This window comes from Amia ocellicauda, chromosome 22, assembly GCF_036373705.1.
Source record: "Amia ocellicauda isolate fAmiCal2 chromosome 22, fAmiCal2.hap1, whole genome shotgun sequence".
Lineage (NCBI taxonomy): Eukaryota > Metazoa > Chordata > Actinopteri > Amiiformes > Amiidae > Amia > Amia ocellicauda.
Window position 1 is genome coordinate 16782022 of NC_089871.1, and position 9816 is coordinate 16791837.

The window sequence follows — 9816 nt, forward strand, 5'->3', positions numbered from 1 at the left end:
AAAAAATGTAAAATGAATGAAAATATAAACCAAACCCTATAACCTTTTTCAGGACCATAATCATGTGGTAAAAAAGTAGACAACAATAAGCACAAAGCTACACATCATGAAATGAACAAAACATGGTAGCTTCCAACAGTTCCCTTTCTCAGACAACCTACCACAGACATGAAAAATAAATGAAGAGTCCAAACAGATCTGGGAAATTATTAAACTGCATGCCAAAAAGAGACAGCATTACACTTCAAACAACTGTTACAGAAATCCACAGATTGCACACACATGAGAATCGGAATAGTTGGCACCAAAACGACAAGAGAAAAGTTTCTCAGTTGTATTTTCTTTTCAGAATCTTACAGCATTTTTATACAAATCCGTATCTGATTAGTTATTTTTTGGAGTGATTATATCTGTACTATCCTTGTGGTCCCATCATACCCTTGACTATCAGTGTATATACGAATATGCTTAGTCTGATGTGGCGTTATCATTTCTTGTTGTGTGTGCATGTCTGATATAGTAAATGTCTAGGTAGGAGTAGTGAAAGAAGACTGTACTGCAGTAACACCTACGTTTCTGCTTTCAGGCCATATTTTTCTCTCTTGTAATCTCCCTCCTTCTCAATCCATCTCTGCTCGCCTTTGTGCTGTCTTCTCAACATGGCTGTCAAAACAAGCACTGCTGGAGCAGGAAAAACAAGAACAACGCACAGATGTCCGAGGTAGCACTAAGATTAAGGTGAAATGGCCCCCAAGGACCCACTTCCAGGTTTTGACCATCTAGTTATGCACTGCCAACTCCCATGACGTCTTCTAAAAACACAATCGTTTTCCATCTGTATGACAATCAGAGGATTTAATTGGAAACATAATCAAATAGTGTGGATCCTAATACCGTCACCACTGTAGTAGGACAATTTACTTGTATTATTTTCTTTATATTATTCATGGTTTCATGCACCAATCAGCTCTTCAACACTTTAACAACAGTAACAAACTCAGGTCTATGTTAATTATTATGCATGTAAAATTATTATTTTAATGAGATGTAATTACTTCTGATAGATAAGACTGCAACCTTCTGCCAATCTGAAGATACAGAAAGGCTATTCCAACTCACATCCTTAGTTCTTTTCCTACTTCATGTGAGAGGAGGGCTCCAGGTTAACCTGTATTTATGTTTCTTTGTAATAAACTTGTTACTTCTTCATCAGTGTATCGTGAGAATTTACTAAAGAACTACACCACCGATCTTACATGTCCTTACACTTGTCTTGAATAATTACAATAAAAAAGAAATACACAACAACAAGATGTATAAAGCGTGAGCTAAAGTAGTACCCATTTTCTGGGCTTTAGAATGCCACACTATAGCTGTATTTCTCTAGCCACTACACACGCTGTTGTGTAGTAAATTCTTTATATTGAGTGAATTTGGTTTGGGAAAACACTTTTTTATATTTGGGGCCTAACATATTCAGAGCTGCTCAAGCAAGAAAACTGAGTAAAAAAACAAAACAGAGCTAATTTAGAGCTATAATGGTTATAGAGGGTTTACAAAGAAGGAAAATACTGTCAGTTTAGTTCACCCAGTGCTTTACATTACACTGTCTTATCCTATTCTGTAAAATAGTACAAGACAATCAAATTGATCCGTCTCTCGTTTTTTTATGTCTTTGTATGCCTTATCCCCCCTTTCTCTAAACCCACATATCTCTCTTTAACTTGAATCTTCTCTCATGCACTTCATTAAAATGATAAATTGCTTCACACTCTGTACTTGCATTGCTCAGCCACCATTGCCATGGCAACAGCCAGGCTGCAGTTGCCTTGAAATTCAGACCATCAACCCCCAGCCCCTTCACTACTCATCCTCTTCCTCCACCTCACAGCCATTTCTACATGGGTATGACACGTCTGCTTAATGCGAGTTATGGTGAAAAGATTAAAATAAATCACGACAGAAGTATCTATGTTGACAGGGTTTGCCTATTCTAGCGTGGAGAGTGCAGGTCCTTTACATTTTTCCATTGGCCTCTATCAGTCCTCTCATGGGTTTTGAACACTCCAATCCAACATTCTCACCATCTCCTTTGTTTGGCGCTAGAGAGATGAATGTCCTTTAACCAGTCTGGATATTAGATTTCGCAGAGACCTGGAGTCAATATGATCGCTCTTGACTGAGCCCGACCCAGAGCAGCAATATTAGTTTGGGTGTGTGCTTCCCAAAGCTGAATTCTAGGGAGTGCATTGGCGTATCATATTGTAAAGTATTAACATGAATTCTACACTTTTAATATACAACTATTTTGTAAACAAATAAAAATAAAAATCACTTCCCTCTATTGTCTAGATAATTCAGCCCATCTTCTATGTTATACTTGCTCTGAGAATTGATGGAGGAACGACTGCACATTGTTTCCCAAAATTCCCTCTTGCCCCTGCTGCTCAGCACACCTTCTGTCACCAGTTTGATCAGTCAATATGGCGCTGTCTCACAAATTAAGCATTCCACCTATAAATGGTATAAGTGGTGATTAAGACACAAACAGCCTGTTCCTTGCCAAAGATGCTGGATCTCTGAGGAATTTATTTGCACACGATTCTTGGTTTGTATCCAGCCTCCACTTGGCACCCACCAACAATTTCTAAATAATTAGCCTATCTTTAATAACTGAACAAGCTTAAAGGAATACCGTTGTACGGACTGCGGGCTCAGGTTGCTTGACGGTGACTGGCCATGGATGGATGGGCACGAACACTAAACCAAAATGCGTCCATAATGAATAAAGGTCACAGAATCCACATTTAGACCTATGTGTACAGTCTCTCTGTTCTAGTCTGTCACAATCCTTAAATGCACCTTTCACAGGTCTGAGTCACAGCAAATTACATTCATTTTTTTATTTGTTTGCCTCTTTAAGTCATGCTTTAAAGGAAAAGCAAGAAATCAAAAAGAAAAATACAGGAAACTAGTTTCATGACCATAACATTTTACTAAACATGTTTTTTTTTTTACGTTGAAAGGATCAAAATACATGGATAAATATTTTAGATTGAAGAATAAACATACCCCCAAAAAGGTGATGCCCTCAGCACAGAAACAAAAGCAAATCAGCACCATTTTAACCATTTAAAAAACAATTCATGTATTAGACTCAATTGAAGCTCTCAGGCATGTAAAACTCTGAAAGCTGGAGGCAACGCCTGGTGTGACAAGAAGTGTGCCTGCGTGTCCGTGTGTGTGTGTGCGTGTGTACAGTGGTTTGTTCATGTGGAAGTCCCCCCCAGTGTCTCTTAAATGCTGTGTGGTGGCGTGTTGTGAAAGCCTGATTGTGGGGCCTTTTTTGCTGTCCCCAAGTGAGAAAAATGCAATGCCTTACCTACAGGGGCTCATATCACCCCGGCTGTAAGCATTAGCACAGCCCTCCCTGTTGCCCTGGCAACTGCATCACAAGGCGCCATTCTCACACACTGCCCCAGGTGTGAGACAAATGCTCAGTCTTGGGCACCAAGGAAAGCAGCAGGGGATTACAGAGCAGAAGTTTATGTGTATGCTTGTGCATTGTCCTAATATAAAAGCCCCTTTGTGTGCAGGATAGGAAACACCACTGAGGCAAATGTAACATTTTAAAAGGCATTATTAATATTAGAATAGGGGACTGACTGGAAGACGGGAAATGTTATACCTATTCACAAGAAATGGGACAAAACTGAGCCAGGAAATTACAGTCTCACCTGCATTACTTGTAAAATGTTGGAAAAAATTATTAGACAGAAAATAGAGGAGCATCTTAATGAAAACCATATTCTTGGAGATAGTCAACACGGGTTTAGATGAGGCAGGTCATGTCTTACTAATTAATTAGAATTTTTTGAACATGCAACTACAGCTGTAGATCATGTGAAAGCATTAAGAAATGATACTTAGATTTTCAAAAAGCTTTTGAGAAGGTTCCACACCAAAGACTGATCAGGCATTCAGGGTAATGTAAGTAGGTGGATTATGAGCTGGTTGATGTATAAGAAACAGAGGGTGTCGATTAGAGGAGTTGCTTCTAACTGGAGTGAGGTTGTTAGTGGAGTTCCACAGGGATCAGTACTAGGGCCTGTGCTTTTTCTAATGTAAATTAATGATCTGGACTCTGGGATAGTTAGCAAACTTGTCAAGTTTGTAGATGATACTAGAATTGGCTCGGCAGATACAATCTCAGCCACACAGGTTATTCAAAGGGACTTAGATAATATTCAGGTGTGGGCTGACACCTGGCAGATGAAATTCAATGTGGACAAGTGCAAGGTATTATGTGGACTCCTCACTTTCTCCACCCAAACAACGTGGGGGAAGCAATAAAATAAAAAAATAAAAATAAATAAAAAACACGCAAAAAAGGAAAACAGATTAAAAAATCCTTATTCCAGGTCTGAAGGGAATGTCCTACTGAGAGACTGAGGTAACTGAACATTTTCACCTTGGAACAGAGGAGGCTACATTGGGACTTGATTCAAGTCTTCAAAATCATGAAAGGCATTGACCACATCAAACCAGAGGAGCTTTTCCAGATTTGCAGGGACACAGACACCAGGGGACACAAATGGAAATTGGGCTTCAAGGCATTAAAGAAGGAAAACAGGAGACTTCACACAGAGTGGTCAATCTGGAACCAACTCCCCAGTGACGTGGTTGAAGCTGAACATTTTGGAACATTTAATAACTAAGTGATCCAAGGATCCTATCCAGTCCATTTTTAATGGACACCAAACAAGCAGGATGGGTCGAATGGCCACCTCTCATTTGTAAACTTTGTTTCTTATGAAGTTGGGGTCAGCTCTGGTTCCACCTCAATTAGATCAATTCCAATTCTGCAACTCTGATATTTTTCACTTGGAAAATTACATCCAAAGAACTGTGCTGTCAGTACCAACGTCGTCAACCCAAAACAGCAAGGTTGGTACAGAATTGATGCTGGTCTCTTGTTCTATAACCAATACCTTGCACTAGCTATTGTTAAGGACAGCAGCCTCTACTGGTAAGGATCAAACAGAGCATAAATTGAACATCACTAAAGGCAAAACAGCCTGTGGTTTCATTTGTCTTTCCCACAAAAAGATGGCTGCACAGCACACCATTTAACATATGGAATAATCAACCAGCTGAGTAATCTTGATACAGGCGATTTAACAATCTACTTAAAGATTTAACACTGTACTTTAATACCAATCCATCAGGCAGTCCAGTCTTCTAGGACTGACATTGTAACTGCTTTAATGCCTTAATGTTTTTTGGGTGATTCAAGTTCTCTTGTGTGATGTCACCTGAAGTGACAATTGAAGTGTTTGCTTAAATGGGCTTAGATTTATACTGGTATTTTAGAAGTAGAGAACTGCAGGATTTGACAAACCTGAAGTATACAAAGGGTGCATGTTGTTGCCAGAGGATGAGCAGTGGTTCTGAATTGTTTTTGGATGCAATAAAATCACAGAAAACCCTGTGCAACATCATGACTGATATCATAAAAGTCCTGTCTGATAGCAACTGCAGGAGGTCCACATTCAAAATGTACTACAGTATTGTGGTTGCCTCTCACTGCCAGTGCCACAACTACACCACTTTCCTGGTGAAGTGGTGCCTGCTGCGATGCATGTCTGGAAGTGGTGCCATGACCCTCAAGAAAAGGGGAAACAGGCTAGAGGGATTGCTACACAGATCGGGCAGGGTAGGTAGAACTGCACACTGCCAGTTGAACCTATAATGTAGGTCTCTCGGCTCTCCCATCTCCCTCCCACAGGCACAATGTTCCAGGCCCAGACTCACCACCAGCACTGATCCATGGAGCCCTCCCTTCTCCACCAACCCTGCAAAATTGGGCAGTAGCAGTCTGTGCTACTTCCTTTGCAGGTGAGCAGGAAAATACTCCAGCCTGGCAGCCTACAGAAGCGGCCCAATGTGTTCCAAATAAGTTCGAGATCAGTCCTCAACTTATATGCACTCCATCCATATCAGTCCACTTCTGCAGATCGCTTCAGTCATGCCACTGATCCTGCATGCTCATGCTTACTACCAGGTCCTGTCCCCCCTGATTGCTCTGTTCCTGGCTCCTCCTGAGCATGCAGACTAGCTGCCTTTAAAGCCGAGTTCATGGTCCAGTGCAGGGAGGTGATTGTCCAATGAGGAGAGGTGTTTTGGAATGTGTGATTGCCACAGTGTGGAATGTGCACAGTGAATGCAACCATGCTCAATGAAAGTAAAAGAATGTAAAATACAAGTAAAAAGATACAATCATAGTGAAAACAACTAATAAGTGAAGGAAAAGCAAAATAATAATGAACCAAACCAATAAATTTAATAATTAATATAAAAGAAAACCTCAACACATACACACCTCATATTACACACACCCACACTGCCCCACACCTCCTGCAACACTTACATTTACAGCAAAGGATAAAAAAAATATTAATGCCAAGAAATGAAAAGGAAACAGCAGGCCTGTCTTTAGAAGGCTCTCAACTTCATATCCTGGAAGATGTTTCTGACACAGTGCAGCTTCATTATGTTGTTGGGAAATAAAAAGGAAAAAGCTGGTGTGAACTTGGAGATGGAGATTTGAGGACCCATATGCTGGTCTGAGGAAGAGGCCCTGGAGTTCTGCAGTGTCTTCAGGCTTCCTTCCAGCTGAGGTCTTAAGTTGGTTGGTTCCAGAATTGTAATTGAAACCTACTATACTTACATTTCAGCTAGTGCAAGTTTGGCTATTAAACGATCAATTAACCAGTGTCCTTAATCATGATTGGTCTTACTTGAAAACATGTTGTATATTCGACCTACTGGAACATATCCAGCACCAAGACCAGTCTACAGAATGAAGGCCGTTGCACATTGGATCTGATACGTAATTTGCAGTCATTCATCCGAAAAGTTGTGCGTCAAGGAAATTGCACATTGGATCCATCACAACCATACTAGATACTTTCCCACTATTTGCGCTGGTGTGTGTCTCGCAAACTACGCCACTGTTTCTTTACCTCCTAAACTACAATGATATATATTTTTTAAACGTAATGCACACAAACTACACCTCACCATATAGACAAAAAAGAGTGCATGGTTCAACGCTATTTATTTGAAAGTGCAATGTTTGTGTTGTTTATCTGTGCTTGAGCAGACCAGAAGATTTCTAGCTACATCGATAGGTACCACTCACCCATGCATGCCTAGATCCTCCACAAAAGCTAGCCATATATTGTGTTTCATCTTGATGACCTTGTAGTCTTTATTTGCTTTGTTGTATAGTTCATCACAGTTTGTGAAGGATACAAATAAAGTGCAACAATCCACATGACTTCCTGTTGTTTTTCAATGGTCAATGTCATCTTTAACGTACATAGATTTGGATTGAATAGACCTCATCGTATGACAATTACAGACTCAGTGTGCAAGGTGAGATAGGATTTTTTTTTTTTTTACTCTGTTCACACATGTAATAGTCACACATCATCGGATCCAGTGTGGAAATGTCTTTAGCTCTGGAAGGCATCAGTCCTGCATGTTTTGAATGTCCCCTGCATTAGACCTGGGAAAGGGATTACATTAGTTCAGTTAAGTGAGTAATTAGTTCAATAAACTGATTTAAAGCTCAGTTGGAATGAAAACCCACAAACACTCTGGCCCTCCAGGACTAGATTTGAAGTACACTGACCTGAACCATTCATCACTCTCTTGTTTTTGGCTGCCAATCACTGGTGCCTGTTGACCCCTTGAACTGAAACACACCAAAGCACCTCTTTGGTTCATTACAGGAAAAAGGTGTCAGACTCTGTGTTGTCTTTGAGAGCAGAAGAGATTTTTCTTTTTGGCATTCAATTCTCCCTTGCTGCTAGTTGCCTAACTGAACTAATTATTTGCTTCACTGGGCAAATTAAACTCCCCCCTCCCCTGTCCTTGTGCAATGAACTATATCAAGATACACTAAATACTGGACCTCTAAAACATGTCTGACTTCATTTCTCACTCACTGAACAAATATGTAACTTTTTTATTTACAGTAGTGGGTTATATAATGAAGAATAAAATTACAAAACCAAGTTAGCCAGTGGAGCAAGAAAACTGGATGCATGACTGACTTGTGCAGGGTGCAGTATTTTTTATTAAATGTCCCGTCTAAGTAGTCAAGCGCAGGTGCAGTGAATATTAAATGGCCTGTATCCCTGACTGAAATTAAGGGTACCACCTGGCCCTGCATTCCTAGGAGATTTCAAATCAGGATATGTTTTTTTTTTTAAATGTACATCTTTACTAGAGAGCCAATTACACTGATTAAATAATTGGAGCACCCACTCTACTCTTAGCTGATGATCAGAGGCAGTAAGCAGCTAATCAGAGGTTTCTGGCAATGTATTAATTAAAACAAATCCAGAAGGAGATTTTTCACAGACCAAAAAAGCAGCAGTTCAAGGAGTGAGATTCAGTGATACAGTTGTTTGTGAAATATGCAAATGGACTTTCCCAGCTGTTGCAACAGAATCATATCTCAGAATACAAGGCACAAGGTGGGGGATCTGCAACATACCAATATATAATATGTTAATGAGGATCTGGATGGACACTATTTAGCCTGCTGTCAAACAGCGATAGCGTTGTATTCACTTCACAGAAGCTGTGTATGTGTCTGCCACCCACACTGTTAAAGTCCACAGTGCCCTGGGAAGACAGTGCTCCATTTAATTAGTCATTAACAGCGATGATTAACAACAAAGCTAGTTCCTGCCCTGCGTGCATGAAGGGTATCACCCTGTCTGACAGTATTGATATAAATTAAGTAATGGGTGACTCAACATTGCATGCAGTGTAAAATGGTGAGCAAAATTAAGAGAGAAAGAGATGGGTGTGAGAGGGACACTTAAGTGGCAGGTACATACAGGGCCAAAATTATTTATTCAAATAATGCACCATTTGCACTGAAAAGTGTTGAAATTAAAAGATCTTTTGTCATCCATACATGCTTGTCTTTGGTTTGCAGTGGAACAAAATAAAAAAAACTGAAAAGAACGTAATTCTTGCTTATTCTATAAAGACATTCTAAAATGGCCAGGACAATATTATTTATATTATATGAAATCATTGTATTGCAGTGATACCTCAAGCAGACCATTCTCTTTTAATTAGTATCACAAGTGTCTTCAATCGCATTATCACTCATTCAGACAGTTTAAATGGAGAAAAGTACTCACTCTGCTGTTTTGTGTCACTGTGAGTATCACACTGGATATGGAAAAGAGAAGGAAAACCAGAGAGTTGTCTGAGGAGGTTAGAAAGAAGGTAATAGCCAAGCATGGTCTTACAAGACCATATCTAAAGAGCTTCCTGTGAGCACTGTTGAGCACTGTTGCCAATGAGACTGTAGCCAACATCCCTAGATGTGGCCACAAGAGGAAAATTGACCCAAGAATGAAGATAATGATTGTTCGAATGGTGGAGAAAGAACCAAGAAAACCTCAAAACTGACCAATCTGACATTTAAGCTCAAGGTGCAACAGTTTCAAGTCGCACCATCCGTCATTGAAAATGGGCTCCATGGTAGAACACCTCTAAGAGAGAAACACAAAAATGCCCGACTGGAGTTTGCCAAAATGCATGTGGACAAGCCACAGTCCTTCTGGGAGAATGTGCTTTGGACAGACGAAACAAAAGTAGAGCTTTTTGGTAAATCATAACAACACCATGTTTACAGGAAAAAAATGAAGCTTTCAAAGAAAAGAACACCATCCCTACCGTGAAACATGGAGGAGGCTCAGTGATGTTTTGGGGTTGCTTTGC